The 26,468-nt window shown below is 40.3% G+C and overlaps 1 protein-coding gene across 1 annotated transcript in view; it reads right to left on the bottom strand.

The window, feature by feature from the left end:
* Positions 1 to 9,416, bottom strand: part of LOC132770495 (calcium-activated potassium channel subunit beta-2) — a 308,897-nt gene extending 299,481 nt beyond the window's left edge. The window contains exon 1 of the mRNA XM_067466055.1: positions 9,211 to 9,416. The gene's annotated coding sequence lies outside the window, so the exon portion shown is untranslated. The remainder of the gene's footprint in view (positions 1 to 9,210) is intronic.
* Positions 9,417 to 26,468: the final 17,052 nt, after the last annotated feature.

Below are 26,468 nucleotides of genomic sequence, written 5' to 3'. Positions count from 1 at the left end.
AATCCTCGGCATGTGAGTGTGGAGAAGAGTGCTTCCGGAGAAGAGTGCAAACCACTGACCACCTGCTGCAATGCAACCTGAGCCCTGCCACATGCACCATAGAGGACCTTATTGCAGCAACACCGGAAGCACTCCAAGTGGCCAGATACTGGTCAAAGGACATTTAACCAACTACCAAATTCACAAGATGTGTATTTTTCTGTCTGTTTGCTTTGCTCTGTTAGAAATGTAATATATAATGGACTGGTTGCTCTGACACGACAAATATAAATAAATAAATAAATAGCCTAGAATCTCATTGGTCTTCTTAGCTACTGTATCAAGCTGTTCACTGATCGTGAGAACTGTTCTATCAGGTTTGGTGATGCTTACTATATCAGATTTGTTTTGCTGTGTTCAGAGTATAAGTTCCTCTTATCTCCCATGCTCTATGATTTGTGTAGAGACATTTAAAGTCATGGGTCATTCCCCTTTGTTGAGTTTTTAATTTTTTTCCCTTCCTACTATTGAGTTTTTGTACTATTCATACAGTTTTTACTACAACATTCAGGCTATTATCTCCAGCACTCAAAGAACTCCCACTGTCAAGAATACTGTCTCCATGACACATATAACTCACTTTAAAGCACTCCTGATGAGATTTGTGAGACTCTTAGCAAAAATGTTCCTGAGAGTCTTACAGATCTGGCTATTATTGTTAGTATTGTCTCTATGGTAGACTTATTGAATCTGTTGTTTGCTAATGGATTGACTCCCAAATGTTCAAAGAGCCTACTGTAGTTGGGAATTATAAACAGATTTCCAACCAAATAAATAATTTGGCAAATTTGGGAGGGATGGGTTAGGATTCAAATTAGCATTCTGGTCAAGAGCTGAAGTCCCCCAAAACAATCTATACAAGCTGTGGTTGAGAATCAGATTTATTTTCTGCATGGTATATTAACAGAAATTTAATTGCAGAGGGATTTAATTTTATATTTCTGTGATGGATGGAAGGAAATATAAATCAAAGTGAAAGAGATCTTTGTCCTCTCACTTTGTAAACTTTTTTCTCATTTGTTTCAAAGTCAAACAGCTTGACATTTTGACAGCTGTTTTTTTCTCCCTCTAGCAGAATCCACTTGTCTTTTTTCAGACATAGCTTTTCAAATGCCAGTGTGCTTTTTTCTTTCTTTCTTGAAAACAACTGCTGGAAGTTATTCAGAGAATTTAGTTGTGCTATTGCTCATTGATGTCCCCTCTTTTCCTCATAATTGGACTTAAGATGTCTGACAAATTCTTAAAACCAACATACATTAAAACATAAATTGCATTTAAAAAGCAATTAAACTATAAACTATCTGTAGTGTTGAAACCTTTTAAAATAGCATACAGTATCACCCCCCCCCCCCTGCACACACAGTTTCACAGGGGTTAGGGTTGAAGTACCCCTATGAAAATGGAAAAAAACCCATTCATAAAATGCTTTTTGAAACAAATCGAGACAATACCTTTCTAGAAATCTCTAGATTTTCCTGTGTGACTGTATATCCAACTCCCACCAGACGTAGCCCATAGAAGTTAGACTAGAGGACCTAGGATTTTATATACTTTGAAGAATTATATTGTATTCTTGGTTATCATATAATTAAAGCAAGTAGCTGTAACCCTCTTATAGTGTATGTTACACAACTTTGCATATAGTTAACAAACACATCTTGTTAATGAATTAAGACGATCTGTTACATAAGGCTGGCAAGAGTGTCCTGATGAACATTGGCACTCCTTAGCTAGTGTCCCAATGTGCAAAGAGATCAATCCACACTGGTTCTTAAGGGTCCTATTGTACATCTGTTACTTTACTCCCCCCCCCCCCACTAGTAATGTGTGGAGCCCCCAGTGGTGCAATGGGTTAAACCTTGTGCCAATAGGACTGCTGAATAGTTGGCAGTTCGAATCTGGGGAGTGCGGTGAGCTCCCATCTGTCAGGTCTAGCTTCCCATGCAGGGAAATGAGAAAAGCCTCCCACAGGATGGTAAAACATCTGAGCGTTCCCCGGGCAATGTCCTTCCAGATGGCCAATTCTCTTACACCAGAAGCAACTTGCAGTTTCTCAAGTCTCTCATGACATGAAAAAAAAACCCTTAGTGATGTAACAGCAACACATTCTTCTGCCTGAGGCATAGCCAGTATTTCAAATATGTATATGCTACCATTTTGTGATTCCTGTAACTATAAAGTTGGTTACACTGCAAAAAGGGCCATGCTATCCCTTGTTAAGTTATAGTATGGCTGAAACTTTGGTGTCACATAGCTAAGCACCATGAAAATGAATTGATTACAAGTAATTAATTACTTCCATATCCTGCTGACATTCATACTATCTCTGATAGATGAGTTCAGTGGTTCATTAAGGCAGTCTGAAGGAGGATGATTCTGTCCTCAATATAAGCATGTCAGAATTTGGGAAAGGTTTTTCTTCACATCTCCCATAATTTCAGCTTGAGTTGCAACCATGGTTGTTGTGATGTTTGCAGCATGGTTGCAACTCAAAAAAATAATAATATCTAAGTTCTGTTAATACAGCAGTAGCCCTTTCCTGCATGTCTGAACTTGCTGCCAATCAATTTCATCAGATGACCTCAAGTTCTAGTATTGTGAGAGAGGGAAAAAACTTTCTGTTTATCTTATCACTGCTATTTAAATTTTTATAAACCTCATTTCATATCCTTCCTTAGATCCTGAAGATTCGGAATTGTTTGCTTAAACCTGAACTAAACAAACATTTCTGAATCTTCCTATGTGCAGAATCGATTGGGTTGAGTAGATATCTTGGTAATTTACAATCCTCTTTGTGCTCCTCCCTCACACATATAAAACAGAACTTGAAAAAAGTTTATGTATGGAATTAATTCTAGGAATTGGACTGAAAAGGTAACTTTTCAAAGCACTGGTATGTACTTTATGTGATATGCAAAATAAACCAATGAGATGGTGGAAAGCTAGAGAATGTGACATTTGTAGTTAGTGATACTGATAGAATTTTTCCTTTTTGGGCTCATTGATACAAAACACAGATACATTTACTAGATAAAGAAAATCTTCCAGAAAGCAAAGTTTAATAATGTGCGAGCTTTTATTTATTTTAATCAACCTTTTATTTCCAGAACCGAAGCTGTATTGTTTGATCCTTGACATTCTGTGATTGATCTCTTGGCCCTCAGCAACTGAACTGTTTATGACCATTCCATGGTTCAGTATTGAAGTGTGAACAAGCATTTAGTAAGCAACAGATGGGAAATGCTTAAACCCTGATGAGCTATCATGCGCTGGGCCTATAGCAGTTGGCTTTTGAACAGGAAGTGCTCTTTGTGCCCAGCGGGAAGCCGGGGTGCTCGGCTGAGAGGCCCTAAGGATTTTCCTATACAGAATCATTAGAAGCTTGAAAGGTTTAACGAAGTCCTTTATTATTGCTTAAGTCTTCAACAAACAATCAAATACTTCTTAGATTTTCATCAAATTAAACAAATGCTTCTTAACTTGTCTACAGGAGTCCCTAGTAGCGCAGTGGGTTAAACCCCTATGCCAGCAGGACTGAAGATTAACAGGTTGCAGGTTTGAATCCGGGGAGAGGCGGATGAGCTCCCTTTACCAACTCCAGCTCCTCATGCTGGGACATGAGAGAAGCCTCCCACAAGGATGATAAAAACATCAAATCATTCAGGCGTCCCCTGGGCAACATCCTTGCAGATGGCAAATTCTCTTACACCAGAAGCAACTTGCAATTTTTCAAGTCGCTCCTGACATGGCAAAAAAAAACTTGTCTACAAAGGACAGGTACCTTGCTTGGAGAATGATTTCTTTCTTTAATACGGAAAACCCTTTTTGACCCCTCCCAGGCAATCTGGTTTCTAAACTTTGCTGGTGTGGGCCCTACTCCCAGCTCCAAACTGCTTCTTGGGTCCCGAGTAGACCTACCAGTCAAGGCTTTGTAGATTTTCCAGCTGGAGTCCTTTTGGATTTTCTCCAAGAATGGTGTGGATCTGTATTTTTAACCCCAACAAGGGTTGTGCTGTAAAACTGTTTTCCTTAGAAGCTTTAGGGCTGTTTCCCCCGGATGTTGTGAGAAACGAAGCTTCTCTACAGGTGGGAAAAGCTCAAGTCCTATAACTGGGCTTCCAAACTAAAAGACTGCCTGAAGCCTTTCTTTTCCCTCCCAGAGCCCTGAAGAAAGGGGCGGAACTAAAGAACATAATGATGATTGATGGGTCATTGGCCCTATAATTGCAGAGCAAGGGAAACCACCTTATTGCAAAATGCATGGAACCTTGGAATACATGCAAACACTCAATAGAAAGAAAATGAAGTTGGAGCTTTTGGTACAGCCGTACCAACACACCTGAAGTATTCTAACATAACTTAAAAGGCAATATAATGCAAGTCAGAAGAATGTCCACAAACCCAACTTGTAATTTATACTGGGATATTTATGGAAAATCTGCCACTTTCATTCAATGTGTCAATGAGACCCAGTTAAAAATTATGGCTCTGCAGAAAAGCAATTCTTAATATTCTGGGCCTCATGTTGCCTGTGTCGTTTTAACACTAACTCACACAATGAATTCGGCACTTTTGTCATGAAAATGTCACCCGTGTATCATTACCAAATGAATTACACTGCAACCCACTTAGAGCGTACTCTAATGTAATAAAATTCTCCTTAAAGGAAACATTCGATATGATGAGTGAAATCAAATTACTGTGGTTCGTCCTTGTTGTAGCAATTCTTCTCCTAATGAAGATTTAATGAAAACAATCATTCTAATGGGGTTCACCGAGTTGGGAATTTCATTGCCTTGCAACCTGTTTTTGAACAATTTCCTTAAAAGGAGATTTACAGGGCAACCTTCTTGCTATATATCGATATCGATATCTATCCAACCAAATGTCAGTCACATTCAGTTCAGTGGAGTTTACTGTTAGGTAAGTAACTATAGGAATGAAGACTCACAGTAACAATGCCCTATAATCTCAATCATGGAAATCCACTGGATGACCTTGTGCAAATCATGCTCTCTCAGACTCAAAGGACAGCAAAAGACAAATCCCCTTTGAACAATATCTGTCTGGAATATTTCATTAGGGTTGCCATAAGTCAGAAATGACTTGAAGAGACACAAAAACAAATACATCAGTACAACCTTTTCTGCTTTACCACCCAATGAGTAATAGATGACAATAGCAATAGTAACAATAACATCAAGACCACATTTTCTTCTATAGTATAACTTCTGTAATCTGGAGAAGATCTTGTGCTATTAAACCAACTGCAGATTAAAAGATACACATCTCAATAGTTTGCTGATTGCCTATCAGTGTTTTGGATTTTCTATATGTTAATTTCTGATTAAAATTGACAGTATGCACATTTCCACGATGTACACTTTAGGCTCTTGAATCCCTGTTATTCACTCTCTGAAGTCATGTAATGTTAAGTTTTCAAGTGCAGGCACCTATCCTGACAATAGCCACATCCCACACAAGAATTTGAACACATATAAAATGTATTGATCCAGATCAACAAATCATTTCTAATGGTTTTCATTTCCACTGTAGTCAGCCCTTTTATAGAGTGAATAGATCTGAATTGGGAAAGCTCAAAATTACTTCATGAACTTGTTATACATTCTTAGAAAGTTAGTGAAACATAGAATTGCTGGGCAAATTACTTTTCCTTTGGCTATGGTGTGGATTTCAACTACAGGCACAAAGAATTGAGAAAATCGAAGTGAGGTAAGGTAGATGATGGGGTCATTTCTTATGCAAGTCCTGCTTGATTTACACTACCGATCCTATGGAGGGGGTCAGGAGATTCTGTATGATGATGATGAAGGTAGTGATGGGGAAATATTTTGTTCACATCTGAGCCTCAGCAGTCAAAATAGGTTTGGATGCTATGTGAGAACAATAAGCGATATAAAAATAAATAATAACCTAGACTTTCTGAGTGGCTTCCATAGTATGCTGTTGGGGACAGTGTGTTTAGGGGCACATCTACACAGTAGAATTAATGCAGTTTGACATCACTTGCCATGTCTCAATGCCTTGCATACTGCAAGTTGCTTCTGGTTGCTTCTGGTGTGAGGGAATGAGTTGTCTACAAAGATGTTGCCCGGGGGACGCCTGGATGTGTTGCAATCTTGCGGGGAGGCTTCTCTCGTGTCCCTCATGTACAGGGAAAACCAGCTGATTCCTAATCCATCTAAAACACAGAGATGTGCTTTTCATCTTAAGAATAAGGCAAGTATCTCGAGCTCTGAGGATCAACTGGGAAGGAACCCACTGGAGCTTTGCAGCACACCTAAAGACCTGGGAGTTACCCTGGACCGTGCTCGGACCTACAAGAAACCCTGCTTGAATATCAAGCAAAAAGTGGGCGCTAGAAACAATATCATATGAAAGCTCACTGCCACAACCTGGGGATCACAACCAGATACAATGAGGACATCTGCCCTTGCACTTTTCTATTTATTTATTTATTTATTTATTTACTGTCCGTTTCTCAGCCTAACTGGCGACTCAACGCGGTTTACAACAAAGTATGCAGTACACAGTATACAATTAAAACCATAAAAACATAATACACAATATTACACGAAATCACAAAATCACAATCCAATACATCTCCTAACTAGAATCGTGGTCCAATTGCATCATCCATATTACCAATCCGTAATCAACACATTCATTGCACCGAGTTAGCCAAATGCCTGTTTGAACATCCAAGTTTTTAGTCTTCTTCGAAATACCATCAGCGAGGAGGCTGATCTTACCTCCATGGAAAGGGCGTTCCAGAGCCGAGGGGCCACCACAGAAAATGACATCTCCAGCCCATCCCCTGTTTGGATATCAACCAGCACACCTATGTCTTAAATCAAGAAATTGTTTTCTAAGATCTACAGAGAATCTTGCAGGAGCACCTCAGCAAGCAAGAGCCTCTCTGACAAAGAGTGCTGGGGCTTCACCAAACTACAAATCCTAGGATTTCATACCATTAAACCATGATAGTTAAAATGGTGTCAAACTGCTTTAATTCTACAGTATAGATGAGCCCTGCTGTATTGTAAAGGTTCCTGTGATTCAGTCATCATCACAGGACAGGTGTGAAGATAAAATAGAATGTGAAGATAAAATAGGACTGTACACCACATATATTTCCCGGATTCTTTGTCAGTTTTTTTAAATAAAAGCAAAACATAGCAACATTTTTCTATATAGTGTTGATATACCACTGCTCTTAGATACCAGACATTCTGTCATGAGCCAAACCAGGGTATGGAGGGATATCTTTGTTTGTATACTTCTATATGGTGGCTAGGGGTGGAAATAACATCTGATGTTATTCATCTCCCACCTGAAAAATAGGTATCTTGATATTTAGGAAACCTGGTCAGGAAGAATAACACAAATGAAAATTGTGCAAGTTTTGCTCAGTATTTGCATATTCCAATGCCTTTTGAGTACAACTGTATGCAGAAGCAACACATAGTTTCTTTATGCCAAAGGGGATGAAAAATAATTTTGTTCTAGTTTCTTAGAAGTATTCTTTTGTGTGTAAAGTGTAGCATTTGTGCAAAAAGGGGTTTTTTTTGCACAGAGACACCAATTTTGCACTAATACATATTTCTAGAAACTGCATTTCTATTTACACATCAGTTAAAAAAACCAACACGCATTTCTATGCAGGACAATTTCCCAAGACACTTTAGGTTTTACAGAAACTGGACAAAAGTTCACAGAAATATTTGCTATTGTTTTTCTAAGTGGATGAAGAAAGCGATGGAAATGACTCATCCTTGTATTTGTGGAGGAATAGTTGAAGAATTACATCCCTTTGTTGACTCATCCAAGTTTCAAGGTTTTCAAGGAAAACCATGTACAGAAAGTGGAGCTCCTTCCTTGTGGAAGGTCTGTAGCTCACTCATGGACCATTTTCTTCTTATGAAAGTATTCTCCTTAACATTTCCAGGTCAAGCTTTTAGACAATACTATGCAATGATTGTGATCTACTGCTGGTTTGCTGAGACAATATTGAGCTAAATGGACCAACACTTTGGTTTGCTATTAGGTTCACTGGAGAATCAGTTACAACACATTTGCCAAGAGAGTCTGCTTTCCCTCTAGGGAGTTTGGTTTGCTAGGAGTAATCCTATCCATTAGGAGACTGTGGAGAACAGCTATTTGTAGGCACTCTCTTTCTTATTAGTAAGAAAAAGCTTTCTGTACATGATCCAAGGTTGCCTTAATGATTTAAAATAGTTTACGGACGGGTGTTGCCATTGAAAATGGTTTTGGTAGTGGCACTGTAATTGACCCTGTCTGCTTTAAGTTTTAAAATAGGCAAGAAGGAGAACAAAACCCTTTCAACAATGGGCAACTTTGAGCCAGTCAGAAAACTGCCCGAAGACCCGTGTCAATCTGCCAATCATTTTATGCAAAATGGACAGCTTGCATCGTATTCTTCTTCCCATCTTCTAGGAAGCTCTCAATCAAAAGAAGTAGAAAAGACCTCTCCCTTTTTCTACCCTAAATATATGTGCTTCACTTCCCAGCCACCCCCAGCTCTCCAAGTGGCACAGTGGTGGCGCGAAAACATGACATGCATTTTAAGAGCTTAGGATGCTTATGCCTCAGGTCAAAAAGACTGTCACCCCCTCTGCTCATTTCCTCCCCCTCTTCTATTTCTATACATCCTCTCCACTCCTCCAGTCTCAACAGCTTCTAAGCCAATCTCAGAAACAACCAAGCCGGTATGACCGATAACAGATTGAAGGGTTGTCTTTGTGACCTCTGTAGGTTTTTTTTAGCCCACACAGAAATACAAGACAGGATACAGCACAGACACTACACTATTTATACTATACTGTCTACAGATGTACAATAGTCATTAGAAGGAAATTTGATTTTTTTTGGCTCCACATGACTAGTTTCACCCTCTAGCCACAGCTTTTATTAAGCAAAGCACACTCAGTAATATTACCGGCACATATTACAACAAGAAGCAAATCCCCTTTGACTCCCGTTGCTTACTCCACCCATTCTATTCTTTTGAGTCTGCATCTCGCATGCCTTCTCCTCTTAGCAATCACACCCTCCTCACTCCCCCCCCCCCCAAACACAACAGAAAACAATACAGTCAGAGCCTCCTTTGTTTTCCAATGCAAATCCTACCTCGGAGACTTGTCACATCTTCTCTTCTCAGAAAAAGCCACATGCACTGGAGGAAAAAAGGGGGAAAGGAATGGGGGAAAGAAAACACTCGGCAAACCACCACCCTAATTGTTAATAGGGCAGAATCCAGCAAAATCCTCCGACCTGCCACCAGTTGTTGAACGCCGTCATCCTTACTTACTGACGTTTAAAGCCTTTTCAGACCATTAATGTCACAACCCCCCTGCTAACTCATACTCCCCTTAATACTCCCTTGCTCAAAATGTCTGAAATAGTTTGGAAGGACAATGGGAGATGACAGGCACGTCAGACAGCTTGGCTTGGAATTACTTTGCCTGCACTGCTTGGACAGCAGTTCTTTCAGTAAATAAATAACACAAATGAAGAAATAAACAAACAGAAAGCCCAAGAACAATTTATTCACTTGTAAGAGGAATCCAATTTCTGCCACTGTTCACTGCTGAAAGTGGTTCTTGGTGGAAAATGCGGGGCTGATTCTTAACTGCTACTCATGTGTTCCCCCAGGATCAAGGAGGTATAAGAAGGAAGGAAGAAGAAGGGAAGGGAAGGGTGTGGAGGGGAGGGGAGGGGAGGGAAGAGGGAAAGGAAGGAATGTTCAAATATATTTTCACTTAGCCAAACAGGTTCTGCATATTCATTAGTTTGGAAAACTTAAAAGATTGATCAGAATTCTTTCAAAACCAAAAACAGGGAGCTGTCCAGAACAATGAATGAATAGAAGTAAATGAAGCTTTCTTCCTTTAATAATCATATCATGTCATTGGGACACACTTGCCCAACTCCTCTTAACAGTGGGAAATTTCAGACTACTTCTTATCCAGTTTTTATTTTGATCAACAGAAAGCATCACTGGAGATTTGGGGTGTGTTTAACAATATTTTGAGTTTTTTAAAAATAAAATAAACATACAAGCAGTGCAGATGTAGAAGCAAAATTCTCAAAAGCTCCAGCTGAGGATTCTGGGAGCTGTAGTCCAAGAAAGAAAACCTTTTCAAGGTCTGTCATGGAGAAAAGTAATTGAAATTGTCCTATTTGCAATTTTCTCTTTAGTCCTTTTGCAGACATTCAGGCTGACCTTTCTCAATTCTGCTTACAAACCAAGAATGTAAGAAAGGTGTGTTTTCTTTGTTAATTGTCCAATGGCTTCATTCTATCTGTTTTATAATATTCTAGAACTTTCCAGGACATTCTATCAAGAAACCATCTTTTCAGAATCAGTGCCACCAAAGTGACATCCACTGGGCATTACAAGTCATAAAGTAACCATTACACATATTTTTCCTGACCAAGAATACGACCAGTCACATATTCTTATCCTATATCTGTTGTTGCTGTTCCTTCATTTCAACTTCTGGTGTCCCTAGGCAAGAATTGTTTAGGGTAGATGGGGGTTGCTTTTGCCTCCTTTTGAGGCTGAGAGAGAGTGTCTTACTTAGGGTTACCCATTGGTCTCCATAGCCAAACAAGAATCTCCAGAGTCACAATCCAGAGCTCAAACCACTATACCAGCATGGTGATGTGATATATATTCATAGCAAACTCCATTTACTCTGAGCGCTGCTTGTCAGGGAATGCAAAAAGAACATTGTCTAGCAGAAGAGGGAAATATTTATGGGCTCCAGGAAATTCAAAACTTTATAAGAGCAATTTAAACAAAAATAGAGAGAAAAAAACAATTGAGAAGTGGAGGCCCAAAACACACCAAATGAGCTGGAGCATGCTCACTGTCCATAGAATTCTGATGTATTGAAACACTGGGAATATATTGGGAGGAAATGGAAAATTCCATGTGTATGAATTGGGGACATAAGTAGTTGAATGAAGTACTATGGTGGTGGTGTAAAATTAAGATTTAGCTGTTGTAGACGGCTTGAGGCGCAGTTTACCTGTTCAAACGTATTTCCCTTTATGAACCACCACAAAGACTGAGATCTTCTGTGGGGAGGCCCTGCTCTCGGTCCCACCACCATCACTGGCTTGTTTGGTGGGAATGAGAGAGAGGGCCTTCTCAGTGATTGCCCCCCAACTACGGAACTCTCTTCCTGATGAGATTAGATCAGTCCCCTCCCTCCTGTCCTTCAAAAAGATGGTAAAAACCTGGCTGTGGGACCGAGCCTTTGGGACAGTGCAATATGACAATAACAAGAAACCCACTTTGCTGACTGAAGCCGACATGGTGTTCTGAGATGGTTTTCAACAACTGATTTTTTTTTTGTTGTCGTTTCTGGTGTGATTCTAATTCTACTTCTAATTCTTATTCTAAAGTAGATATAACTGATTTTAATATTTGTATATATTTATAGTTATTTTATGTTCTTGCATGGAATGCTTGCCGTACATATGTTTTGCTCCACCCTGAGTCCCCTTAGGGTTAGAAGGCAGAACATAAATGTTTCAAATAAATAAATAAATAAATAAATAAATAATTGATTCCATTCTGACAATAGCTGACATCTCACCCATGACCTGTATTGTTTTGCTGAGCTCTGCCACTTGTGCTATTGTAGAAATGCTGTAAATGCAATATTATGTGCCCAGGGCCACTATGTAAGATATTATGGCTACCAACAGCATCTGAAAACATAAACAAAAAATGTTTTTTTGATACATCCTGTGCTAGTCACATAACTTTTAGATAACCATGCCAGGATTCAATATTGCTTGTGTGCACTTTCTCTTTTTCTGTGCAATCCTAAAGTGCTGTAAAATGTTGATAGTTAAAATAAAACTCCTATCTGTTTTTGCCAGTGCTGTGAGTAGGTCTGATTGAGAACAGTACAGAACTTGGTAGTTCCTTTGGTAAAAAGTTATTTTTGTTCAATGTATTGTCAAAGGCTTTTATGGCCAGAATCACTGGGCTGCTGTGAGTTTTCTGGGCTGTACGGCCATGTTTCAGTAGCATTCTTTCCTAACGTCTTGCCTGCATCTGTGGCTGGCACCTTCACTCACAGCAGACCAGTTATTGTTTATTGTCTTTTAGTCTTCCTGCTCAATTTCGGGACTCATCCTGCCTTCATGTCCCACCTGGGAGAATACAATAGGGGTGATATTTCAGTTTTATCCAACACTGAAAGAGGACAGTAGTGACTGGGAACCTGATTAGGAACATCCCAAACTGTAGCACCTGGTAACTGGTCCAACAAGAGGTAGATTGATTATTCACATATTTGATTAATATGGTCTCTTTAGGAATCTCTAAGTCCTTCAGTGTTTTCCTGTGGAAACTGACCATAGGGTTGCCTTGGAAAACCTTGAGATTTCTGGAGAGTTCATATTAATCAAATCCACAAAATTTCAACCTGCAGATGTGGAGGGTAGACTGTACTATACAAAATGTCTAAAGAAGTGACATTTAAAAAATGTCACAATGAACAGGAGCAAGTACTATGTTGGTATAAGGAATAAAAATTTCTAGACTCTTTCAAAAATTGACCTATAGTCTGCAGCAACAGATGTTGACTTGTAACGGGCAAATGCCCATTTTCCCAGAATCCAGGAGATCAGTGAAGAAGGATGAGACAGAGACAGCTTTTGCAAGTTCACAGAATTTAATGCTTACCCAGGGTAAGGGTGCTTCAGCTTCCAAAGTGGCTGACGTGGCACAAAGCAATACCCCAAAGCAACCAGAATTTATAGGCAGAATTTCCTAGTTTGCACATGCGCATAGGATCTTGACATTTAACAATCTAATCATTATCAGTTTGTCCTCGAGAAACCGCAGCCAAGAACATTTTGTTGGCAAAATACTATAATTTCCACTGTTTCCCTCTTGATCAGCTGACCAGCCACGTCCCCAAATGAATTACGTAAAGGTGAATCTTCAGAATGAATCATAACTTCATATATATCTCTTTACACATATACGACTCCATATCTTCATATATGTATTTCTAACTTATTTAAAGCAAGCATTTCCCTCATTAATCCTTCACAATACATTATTTTCCTATATTCTTATTTAGAATGCCATTGGGCTAATTTACCTGCTATTTACATCAGATGGAGGATAGGTGGCGCTATTGTATCATATCTTCAAATGTCCTAGGTTTGGATCAATAATTATCGATTTACCTGTAGTGCCAATTCTCTGTGACCTTCCCTTTTAGTACATTGGTACACAACCTTGGCTTACTCCAATATTGACTTAAGATCTGGCGTATTCTAGTGTTCCCATCTGTTAGTTTCCCTTCAGTATTCTTCCCCCGAAAGCCTCAAGAACGGACGGCTAGTTTTTAAGGTAAGACTTCTTCATTAATTCCATTTCCTAATTATTATTTTTGCTAATGACTGCCACATACCCCACAAAATCTTGTGACGAAGAAAACTCTCACTTTTTGGAGTCACACCTAAGTGTGGTTATATCATCTTGTCTTCCCTGGATAACTGCTGCATCTCTTCTATCTCCATAGTCATATTTTTTTTCAATTGGTTTCCATGTCGGACATTTGCAGCAGTGGCAATTCCTTCAATCATATTTCTTAAGCAAGTAATCACACAAGGTAGTAGGAACATGATTAGAATACCAATTATCAAAATAACAAATCCTATGACGATAAGGTCTTTTAACCATTGTAAATTCGGCAACCAAGAAGTTAACCATCCAAAAACGCTCTCTCCCTTTGGGGCGTATCCAGTTCTGATGGTAGATACCACTTCCTGTATCTTACTTATATCAGATTCGACCTCTCCTGATTTGTTTATATAGTGGCAACACGTGGTATTTAGAAAAGAACATAGTCCTCCTTCTACAGACAATAGGTAGTCCAAAGCAAGCTTGTGTTGCATCAGGACCCCTGCCAAGGAATCAACTTCTGCCTGCAGTGCTCTTATTCCAGCCACAGTTTGGTTTGCCAGCTTCTCCACTTGAGCTGAGAGTCTCCGAATCTGTCTTATATTTAGAGCTACGCCCACAGCAGGGAACAAGATGGCTCCCAGCCTTTCTCCTTCATTTAAATAAGTTTGGTCTGGGTCATATCCAAATGTTTCATCATAAGCTCTCTTTAAACGCTGTTCTCCACGCTCCCTTCTCCAAATCATTTGGGATTGCTGTTCTGTGTATATTGTCACATCCGCTAGCATAAGGGTACCTATGGTGCACGTACCCTCCCAAAAAGGCGGCAAAATCTTTCCTGCCCACTGGCCACAGATCCAATACAATCCCGGAGATAGCCCCCCTTTGGCTACCAATGATTTAGGCACTTCCTGATGGGCTTCCACCTCCTTTACCACTTTTGCAGGATTTGATTCTCCTCGACTCTGCTGTGGTCTTTCATTGGGTGGTTCCCCCTGGCCCCGAGGCAACTCCTTGATAGGAGCCTTTGGTGGGTCACGACTCCGGCTGGCCACTTTTGCCTGGGCCTGTTTAATGTGAGTACCTAATTCCGGTGAAATAACTCCATCAGACCTTTTTATCCTTCTTGAGTGTTCTAAACGGGCTAAGAGGCTAATGTCTTCAGAAGCCTCTGTTTTGAATACATGGAGAAGGAGATTACAATTGGGATAATGACCAAGGTCTATTTGGTGTGTGTGGAGAGGGTTTCCCTGATCTTGTGTCCACCTCTCATCTTTTTCCCAAGTAATGCATGCTGGGGCCTCTGGTGAAGTCCCTTCATGTGTCACTATAGCTTGTCCTGGATCAAGTAAAGTTTCAGTCATCTCATAATTTTGAGGCCTTAAAGTGCTCCATCCTTTTTGACTTAATAATGTTCCTACCATTAGTGGCCATCCCTCACGCTGGGAAGTAGGCCCATGACTACAAATCCAACATTCAGTAACTTCTGTCTCATTCGCTATATCCCGAATCATCTGGTGGAATATATTCTGCTCCCATCCTCCCTGCACTATCTTCGGGACAAGCATACTCAACATAATCAGGTAATATGTATACCACATGCCGAAATGTATAGGCTTTCCCCCAAAAGACATGTTTATAATTGTAACCCACCCAAACCAGTCCTAATGCAATAAGAAGTCCCACAATTACACCTTCACCCCAAAAGTCCATTCAATCTTCTTTCTTCTTTCTTCTTTCTTCTTTCTTGCTTGCAGCTTCCAAAAGCTAGATCTCTCTCCTATTCAGGGCAATTTTATTCTCTTTTGGTTTAAGTCTTTTGAAATATGTCTTTTTATTTTATTTATGTATGGTTTAATTAGTTCTTTATTCAGTCATCCAACTCTTAAGTTTATTTGCTGTAAGTCAGGGCCCTCTGCTGTATAATCTTCTTTTGAAGCAGGCTTAGTTCATCCACAATTTGGCACTCCTTTGCAACAGCGGGAATTCATCAAGTAGCAGACCCTTTCCACTCCTGTTTCAAATGTCACACTCCTCAGGATCTTTCAATCTCTTCAAATCCTCTGGTAAGACAGGGGGATACTGTAACAGGCCAAATTAATTAACATTTCCAAAATCTGTACTCCTTTCCTTAATGCTTAATTTTCCTTCATTTCCACATCATATTGCAATAGCTTATCTTCATTCCCCTACCAATTCAATTACTAACATTTTTGAACCTTTAAAAAACATCTCAATTTATTGACAAAGTAACCCCATAACTTTCAATTTTTCACAGCTCTCCCCACAAAATCTTTTATATTTAAATGTATCTCAAATTGTCACTACTTTTTCTCTCTCTGAGACAGTTTCAAAACTAATATCCATTTTTCTTCAAAAAGTTTCCAATTTTTCCCTTTTCCCAATGAGGGCATTCAAGTGGCCATTCTTGAATACTCTCAACACGTAATAATTTCCCTTTTTTAACCCCACCAAGTATTTACACACAATCAACCTCACACAACAATCTAATTCATCCCAAAACTAATTTCATACATACATTCACTTATTCTTTACTGCAATTCCCTCCTCAAAAGGGAATCTGATCATTCACTACTCACATTTCTCAATCTCACACATTTCAACGATTTTCTTCCTTCATTATCTTTATTCACTCTTTACTTCTGTATGACTTTCTTCTACATTCTCATTCTCTCTCTTTTCATTTCTTTTCCACATGGTAATCACACACTCTGGTTTTTCTCCCGTGATTAACCAAATTCTCTATTCTGACTTACCCCTGCTTTTCTATATCTCAACATACCTTAACTTTCTTCTTCTTGGTTTCTCTTACCCACATACTTGGCATTTCCCCATCATCATATTGTTCCAAGTTTTTCCTGAATTATCCTCTTTCCTTTTGTTTGAAACCTGTAAAGATTATTTTTCTCACAACGCAAACAGCTACACGCATTCTTTTTGCTAGCCATACACACACATTCAAGTTTTCAGGAAATGTAAACAGACATTTTCCCTTTTTCCAAAAGACAGGCGCCATATTTCACATGTTTTTCTTTTTCTCTTTTCCTTTTTTTTTTCTTCTCAGTTTTTCCTTTTCCTTTTTCTTTTTGGCTTTTTCCCGGAAGCCTATAACCATTAGTCTCTTTTCATTATGAACATACTGACATTTGACAAAGAAACAAGGCAAAAACAGAAACAAACATAGGGTTGCAACATAGCGAGAAGGGATGATGCATATAGACACAGACAGATTCCATAACACACAACACATATGGTCAGCATAATTTTTAACCTGAACACTTTTTCCCTTTTTAAAAGTGCACTTTTCCAACCTTTCCAACCTGAGAGTGAGATTTCTGTGAAAGCATCACTCAGGGGGATTTTTCTTGAGGTCTGCAGTACCTCTTTTGAAAAAATGTTCCCCCAAAATGTTTCCTTTGGCATATCCCCAAATGCCTTCCTATACCTTAAAAAGCTAGCTTCTCCCTTTTTCTGGAACTGCACAGCTGTTTACTTCTCAATGCACTTCAGTCAAAGGGGCCGAGGAAGGAACAGGCCAGTGGAGACGATTTTTTTCTTGTGGGTACCCTTTTTCGTCTCCCCTGATCCATGCCTTGTCTCCCACCCCTGAATGAGTCATTAGCCCCCCAAAAGACTCATCTCTTCCTTCTTCCCTGTTCTCCCAGTGGTCCCTGTTCGGGCGCCATTTTGTAACGGGCAAATGCCCATTTTCCCAGAATCCAGGAGATCAGTGAAGAAGGATGAGACAGAGACAGCTTTTGCAAGTTCACAGAATTTAATGCTTACCCAGGGTAAGGGTGCTTCAGCTTCCAAAGTGGCTGACGTGACACAAAGCAATACCCCAAAGCAACCAGAATTTATAGGCAGAATTTCCTAGTTTGCACATGCGCATAGGATCTTGACATTTAACAATCTAATCATTATCAGTTTGTCCTCGAGAAACCGCGGCCAAGAACATTTTGTTGGCAAAATACTATAATTTCCACTGTTTCCCTCTTGATCAGCTGACCAGCCACGTCCCCAAATGAATTACGTAAAGGTGAATCTTCAGAATGAATCATAACTTCATATATATCTCTTTACACATATACGACTCCATATCTTCATATATGTATTTCTAACTTATTTAAAGCAAGCATTTCCCTCATTAATCCTTCACAATACATTATTTTCCTATATTCTTATTTAGAATGCCATTGGGCTAATTTACCTGCTATTTACATCAGATGGAGGATAGGTGGCGCTATTGTATCATATCTTCAAATGTCCTAGGTTTGGATCAATAATTATCGATTTACCTGTAGTGCCAATTCTCTGTGACCTTCCCTTTTAGTACATTGGTACACAACCTTGGCTTTCTCCAATATTGACTTAAGATCTGGCGTATTCTAGTGTTCCCATCTGTTAGTTTCCCTTCAGTATTCTTCCCCCGAAAGCCTCAAGAACGGACGGCTAGTTTTTAAGGTAAGACTTCTTCATTAATTCCATTTCCTAATTATTATTTTTGCTAATGACTGCCACAGACTAAGATGTTGGAGGTCTGTTGTTGTCGTTACTTTTAGATAGTCCCCAATAGTCAACTATTTCAGTTTGGCAATACCTCATCTGAAGGTTTATTGAAGTCCTGAAGATTGGGGCACTGGAAACAACATCTGCTCTGCTGGCTACTGATTGTGTCAAGGAGAGGCAGCTGAACAGATCTCTTAAGGTCTTGACATAACTCTCCCACAATAGAAATAGACGTCAGGAGAAATGCCTCTAGAACATGGCCATATAGCCCGAAAAAACCCACAAGAACTGAATATAAATAGATTTTCTGGCATCATTTCCTCATGCCCTGGTCTACATTAGTTTGGTAGCCCTTTGGTTGAGATGCTGCCAGGCTGAAAAAGTAGGTTTTGGAGGGGACACATTTGATCATTAATTATTGTAAATGTGAATCTCAAGAAGTTACGAGATCACAATTCCACTTTATGATTCCATAAGCACTGAACAAAATGCCAGCCACTGTTTCAGAAGGGCATTTTGATAGGCAATTCCAGAAACATTTTTCAATTTTTATGCCATTCTCCTACTAGTCCTAAAGTTTTGTTTTTTCAAAAAGGTTACAAAAAGGTAATGGGAGAAATAATGGGTCAAAGTACTTGTTTTTATTACTGCAAAAATGAGCAGTGGCCTATCTTAACAAGCACTGCAACAAGTATGGAACAATTTACCTTTTTCTTTAAAAAGTAATTTTTCAGTCTCTCAGGAAGAATATGAAAAAGTCATCAATTTTAGCAAATAATATCATAATAAATTTAATTCTCACAGGAACAATTATACTCATGGTATTTTCTTTCTGCTGTAAGGAAGGATCTCAAAAACAGCGGTTTCAAGTACTATCCATAGTTTGGGACCTATTCCTTGCAAAATAAATGTGGTGTTTTGGTCACAAATGCTATTTTTCACTTCTTATGCAGGAAATGGCATTTTCTGGACACAAAAATGCCCATTTATGTTTTTGATGCAGAATAGATCCCAAATGTCAACGTTTCTAATCTGTGCAGTGTGTGCCTCAGGGTTTCCTGACCATTCTTCATCTGTTATTTGATGTTTTTTTAAAGTCAATCTCTATGTCATGTTGGCAACTTCAACCAATCCAAGTTGTGGTTGGCAATAATTTTTAATTGAAACCAGATTCTGAACAGAGTAAGACAAGCATTTCCATACTACTCATTAGCCTTAGGCCTAGTTTTCAGTGAAGTAGTAAATCTGTGTCTGGATTAAATACATTATCTTTTTGGACTTCAGACCTCTTTGGCTTCAGAGAATAGAAATGTTACTTCATTGAACTATGACTATCTGTGTTCATGCTGACTGGGGAATTCTGGCAATCCAAAAAAGTAACTTTCCTGAATTGTGGGTATGGTATGTTTCTTTCAAAAGTATTCTGATGAAGCTATGAAATTGGTAATAAAATAGTTTGATAATTCTGATAAAATTATCAGCCCAATGGTCCATTTATTCAGTATTATTAATTTTAGTTGGCACCAGCTCTTTGTTATCTCAATAAAGATATCTTTCCCATCCGCTGCATGAGTTTTATCAACTAAAGAGGTCAAAAGGGGGGATCTGCACTGTACAGACTGTGGTCTACTACCACTGAGCTTAGCTATGACTTTTCCATTAAGAACTGTACATCTATGTATGTCCACTGCTGCCACTCTCCTGATTGACATCAGGCTTCACATCTTTCAAGCTATGGATGGCCATTTCATTTGGCAAGCTAAGGCAGTTACCTCAAACACCAGATTCAAAGTTGTGTTGAAGAGAATGCAGTAGCAAATTCATTGTCGACTGGATGATGGACTTATACATTCCAGATGGCATGTTTGGTGTCCTTCAAGCTCATCTATTGCCCTGAAGAGGGAGTTGGAGGTAACTATCCCATCGACATTATGGAAAGAAAGGGATAAAACTGCTAGTTAGTTGGCTTATGTAGGTAGAGAATGATAGAGGCAAACAGAGGTGGAGAGCCAAATACCAGAGGTGGTTGATGGCTTGCGTGAATCCAGTTTAGGTTTTAGTGGAAATTCTCAAGGAATTATCAAAGGTGGAGAATTTTCTAGTAGCTCTTTAGCATAAATAATTTGTTTCCTAAAAATTGGGTGGGGAAACCAAATTGTAAGTCATCAAAAACCATCTCGATAACCTTGAGATGTTGCATCTTCTACTGCCACCACTGCTTTGTAATAAATGTTCATGATTGATTTTGTAACACATATTGTAGCTTTACCATGCAGCAATAGGGACCAGGGCTATTTTAATCTGCGTGGAGTTGGGCTCCTCCACACAGATGGACAACAGGTAAATTCTAGTTCTTCCTTTCATCAATCAAAACAGTGATTGATGAAAGTAATGGGCAGTGGCTGGGGCTAGAGATGATGGAATCAAATGTCTTCTATGTAATGAAATCCTGGGATCATCAGAAATGAGTCATTTCTAGCTTCTTGTGTTCATCAGAGCTGGGAAAATATATTTGTTTTGGGGAACAAACAAGGCAGCTCATGGCTTCTATGCCAGGCAGGCAGTAAAGCTGCTCTGGATTTTAGTCCAAATATTGAAGTGATAACTACAAAACGTAAAACAAGCAGCGAAGGCTATCCTTTAATGTTCAGACTAAAAAACAGTTTATTCATCATCCCACTGACATTGCAGCCATCAGCAGCCAGGCTTCAGGGTCTATGGGCAGTATAGGCAATGATCAAATAGTGTTCTGTGATCAAGGAAACACTTGCTGAAATAAAATTATCTTGACATGATTCTAAGGCCCCTTCTACAGTGCCATATAAAATCCAGATTATCCTGCTTTGAAGTGGATTATATGGCAGAGTAGATTTATATAATCCAGTTCAAAGTAGACAATGTGAATTATCTGCTTTGATAATCTGGATTATATGGCACTGTAGAAGGGGTCTAAATGGTTTTGATAATGTGCTAATAGTAGGTGATAGAAAAATTGTGTACCTGCCATTACATTTATTATGTAAATGTGATGTGATGAAATGATGAGTGAGGCCCTTGGAAAAGAGTGAATGCATCTTCCAACAATTTCAGAGAAGAATACCAGGATATACCAAGCAACATCAGACTGTGGTCAAGACATCAAAAGATATGTATAAGGAAAAGTCAGGAGAGCCTGCCATTGTTTGCTTATGCCTGAACCTGAAGGGAAAGGTAAGATTCAGTTTGCAACAAGTGAAGTAAATAGAGGACAAAGGGGAGAAGTAAGAGAAGAAGAAAGAAACCTGGATACTTTTTAGGGTCTCTTCAAACGGCCCTTTTGGGCTGTGCCGCTTTGTCGTGCCCTCCCTCCTTCCCCCATTGCATGGTGGGGACAGGACAGGGTGTGTTGGCACACTGTCCCTGTCTCCATCTGAAGGGAGAAAGGGTGGCAACACACATTGCCCCGCTACCCTTTCCTCCATCATATGGGGAAAAAGGGAGGAAAGTGGGGGTTGTTCTATTGGAACGATCCAAAACACGCTTTTCTGCCTGTGGTGGCAGAGGAAGTGCCTTCTCCTCCATTTTGGGAGTAATGTGGTTGGGGCCTGCTGAGTGTTGTCTGATGGCGCTTGACAGTCCCTGTCCAGGCCCAGCCAAAAGCAGAAAAATGGGGCTGTTTTAGCCCCATATGAAGAGGTCCTTAAGCAGCTGAAAGAATGGGATGACAGAAGGATAGTATGTGGTTTGGATTTGCCTCGCTACTAATGGCCAGACAACTGAAATTCAAAGGACTGCTGATACAATCAATGCTGGCAGGTGTCAGACACAAAATTGAGTAGGCAGATTGATATAGATATGCCGGGAAGCCAGCATGGTTGTTCTCTGCAGCATAGCTCCTTTGAAAGTTGAAAAGAGATAGCAAGAGCCTTGCTGGTTGTCCAGCATTTTTCTGCAAAACCCAACTTTTCTGTTAATGACAGAGGTGGCATGTTGATAAAGAAGAGATGGAGAATGCTTTCTTGGTGGAAAAGAGGAGAGAGAAAGAAGAATGAAGCTACCCACTGTGCACATCTATCACCCCGACTTTCACATTTCTATCCACCCTTCAAACTCATACCGCGTCCTCAGGCTGGCATGTATAGTTGTAATAAAATATAAACCATTAAAACTACATAAAAACCACATTACAATACGCAAACAGGCGTATTAAAAATATTAGCATGGAGAACAGAGATAAAACTGTCTAGTGTTGCTTTGCTTTTATAAAATTAACAATCCAGTGCAAACAGTGCATAAGGAAAAAAGGGTTCTCATTTTAATAAACATTTCCCATTCAAAATGTGGAAGAAAGAACTGCCCTGGAGGATTTGTTTTATTTATTTATTTTAGAAAAGAGTCCCTGGGTGGAAGACGTTTTTCATGTTGCTCTTAGGCAAGATATTATTATTATTATTTACTATTTACAGCATTTATATTCCGCCCTTCTCACCCCACAGAGGACTCAGGGTGGATTACAGTGTACACATATATGGCAAACATTCAATGCCAATTTTAACATACAACATATACAGACATATACAGAGGCTATTTAACTTTTTCTGGCCACCAGGGGAGCTGTCGCTCTCATCGTCCATCTGCAACACTGATAAAGCACTTCCGCATTGCCCGCATGCTTTTTGCTGGAGTGCTTTGTTGGAGTCTTTTTTATGGCCTCATAAATTAGTTAATTTAGCTTCCCACACTTTAAGGTGGTACCTAATTTTCCTACTTGACAGATGCAACTGTCTTTCGGGTTGCAAAGGTCGACAACAGAATACTTCCGCTCAGCTGCAGTTACACAATAGATTCCAAATTCTCACACAACTAGCACCTGACCAAGAAACACAACATATTGGGGAAGACCAGAATTGCTTAGATACTGATCAGTGGCTTATCCTTGATCAGTGTGCAGGGGATAGCCCTGACTGGGACAACACTTCACAACATTCACACTTGCACAATCCTGCAGGTGTACCATCCCCAACCATAGACCAGGAGCAACAGGAACACATACAGGAGAACCATAGGCTCTTGGACGAATCTCAATGGATTGTCCTTGACGAATGCACCGGGGATGTCAAGGAGGAGGACAACACTTTTCACCTACACAATTCACACCAACAGGATCACTTTTCTGGAGACCTACACACTACATTGCACAAAAGGGGCCCTGTCATTCCTGAAAGTAAACAGGTTTTGGTAGTAGGCGACTCCCTCCTTAGAGGAACGGAAGCTGTCATTCCCAGACCAGATGGGATGGCTCGAGAAATATGCTGCCTACCGGGGGCAAAAATACACCATATAACTCAGAGGCTCACCAGGCTCCTCAAGCCCTATCACCGTCCTCCCCTCATGTTGATTCATGTAGGAACCAATGATACTGCAAGGCATACGTTTCAAAAGATCACAAATGATTTTCGAGCTCTAGGAGCAATGCTAAAAGAATGTAATGTACAGGTGGTCTTTTCATCCCTCCTCCCTGTTGTAAGACATGGACCCACAAGAGTCAGAAAAATAGTACAGGTCAATGACTGGCTTAGAAAATGGTGTCAGGAGGAACGCTTTGGCTTCCTCGACCATGGCCTGCTATTCCAGGAGGATGGCCTACTGGCAAGGGATGGGGTGCATCTCACACAAGTAGGAAAACACCTTTTTGCTCACAGACTCGCAAACCTCATTAGATGCACTTTAAACTAGGTCCACCGGGGGAGGGGGACAACAGCCTTGCGAACACTACTTTACCCATAATGTCTGGGAATCGCCAGAAGGCTAAACGGAGGGCTGCACAAACACAACAAGGACCAAGTACCAAAAGCACAATAATCCCAATTAAACAGCTCAAGGGAAGATCCCAGGGGCTCACATGTCTTTACACTAATGCACAGAGCATGAGAAATAAACAAGACGAACTCCAACTTTTAGCACAACACCACAAATATGATATCATAGCCATCACTGAAACCTGGTGGGATGACTCCTATCGCTGGAATGTAGATATCGAGGGGTATAACCTCTTTCACAGAAACCGAACAAAGGGGAGAGGAGGAGGAGTAGCCTTATATGTCAAAAACTCTTATGCTGCAGAAGAAATTTAAGACAGCAATCTGGGAAACCAGCTTGAAATCATCTGGATAAGAATCAAGGGAACTGGGACTCAAAAAGATGTCGTTGTAGGCGTCTACTACAGACCCCCAAGCCAGGAGGAAGATCTTGATGAAGTCTTCTGCCAACAGTTGACCAAACAGGCACAGAGAAGAGATGTAGTAGTCATGGGCAATTTCAACTATCCCGATATTTGCTGGAAAACAAACTCGGCCAAGAGTACAAGGTCCAACAAATTCCTCGCTTGCCTTGCAGACAATTTCATGGTCCAGAAGGTAGAAGAGGCAACAAGGGGATTGGCTACTCTTGATCTCATCCTAACAAATGCGGAGGACCTGATCGATGCGGTTGAAGTGGTAGGATCCTTAGGGGCAAGTGACCATGTGCTCCTGCAATTTGAGGTACAAAGGAAGGCCGAAACTAAGACAAGTCAAACCCGCATTTTGGACTTTAGGAGAGCTGATTTCCAAAAAATGAAGGAAACGCTGAGCAGCATTCCGTGGACACAGATACTAAAAGACAAGGGAGTTACGGATGGATGGGAATTTCTCAAGAGTGAAATACTCAAGGCGCAATTGCAAACCGTGCCAACAAAGACAAAAAATAGGACAAGTGCAAGGAAGCCAGAATGGATGTCCAAAGAACTTCTAACTGTGCTAAGACACAAAAGAGACATGCACAAGAAGTGGAAAAAGGGAGAAATCACCAAAGAAGAATTCAAACAAATAGCCAACACCTGTAGGGAAAAGGTCCGCAAAGCCAAAGCAAAAAACGAGCTCAGACTTGCCAGGGACATTAAAAACAATAAAAAGGACTTCTATTCTTATGTCAGTAGAAAAAGGAAAAACAAGGAGGCGATAGGACCTCTTCGAGGAGAAGATGGGGCAATGCTGACAGGGGATAGGGAAAAGGCAGAACTACTTAATGCCTTCTTTGCCTCGGTCTTCTCACAAAAAGAGAGTCCTCAACCTCAGCAAGATGGAGTGGATGAGGGACTGGAGGACATCCAACCCCTAATTGGGAAAGAAGTCATCCAGGAATACCTGGCCGCTCTTAATGAGTTCAAGTCCCCAGGGCCAGATCAACTACACCCCAGAGTATTGAAGGAACTAGCGGAAGTCATTTCGGAACCATTGGCAACCATCTTTGAGAGTTCTTGGAGAACGGGAGAAGTTCCAGCAGATTGGAGGAGGGCCAATGTGGTCCCAATCTTCAAGAAGGGAAAAAAGGATGACCCAAACAACTACCGTCCGGTCAGCCTCACGTCGATACCGGGCAAGATTCTGGAAAAGATTGTTAAGGAAGCGGTCTGCAAACACTTAGAAACAAATGCAGTCATCGCTAATAGTCAACATGGATTTATCAAAAACAAGTCATGCCAGACTAATCTGATCTCTTTCTTCGATAGAGCTACAAGCTGGGTAGATGCGGGGAATGCCGTGGATGTAGCGTACCTGGATTTCAGTAAGGCCTTCGACAAGGTCCCCCATGACCTTCTGGCAAGGAAACTAGTCCAATGTGGGCTAGGCAAAACTACGGTGAGGTGGATCTGTAATTGGTTAAGTGGACGAACACAGAGAGTGCTCACTAATGCTTCCTCTTCATCTTGGAAAGAAGTGACAAGTGGAGTGCCTCAGGGTTCCGTCCTGGGCCCGGTCCTGTTCAACATCTTTATTAATGACTTAGATGAAGGGCTAGAAGGCATGATCATCAAGTTTGCAGACGACACCAAATTGGGAGGGATAGCCAATAGTCCAGAGGACAGGAGCAGAATTCAAAACGATCTTGACAGATTAGAGAGATGGGCCAAAACTAACAAAATGAAGTTCAACAGTGACAAATGCAAGATACTCCACTTTGGCAGAAAAAATGAAATGCAAAGATACAGAATGGGTGACGCCTGGCTCGAGAGCAGTACGTGTGAAAAAGATCTTGGAGTCCTCGTGGACAACAAGTTAAACATGAGCCAACAATGTGATGTGGCGGCAAAAAAAGCCAATGGGATTTTGGCCTGCATCAATAGGAGCATAGTGTCTAGATCTAAGGAAGTAATGCTACCCCTCTATTCTGCTTTGGTTAGACCACATCTGGAATATTGTGTCCAATTCTGGGCACCACAATTCAAGAGAGATATTGACAAGCTGGAATGTGTCCAGAGGAGGGCGACTAAAATGATCAAGGGTCTGGAGAACAAGCCCTATGAGGAGCGGCTTAGGGAACTGGGCATGTTTAGCCTGAAGAAGAGAAGGCTGAGAGGAGATATAATAGCCATGTATAAATATGTGAGAGGAAGCCA

Source organism: Anolis sagrei, chromosome 3, assembly GCF_037176765.1.
Source record: "Anolis sagrei isolate rAnoSag1 chromosome 3, rAnoSag1.mat, whole genome shotgun sequence".
NCBI classification, from domain to species: Eukaryota; Metazoa; Chordata; class Lepidosauria; order Squamata; family Dactyloidae; genus Anolis; species Anolis sagrei.
The sequence above is the reverse complement of the archived record's forward strand: the minus strand, read 5'-3'. Positions and strand labels throughout refer to the sequence as shown.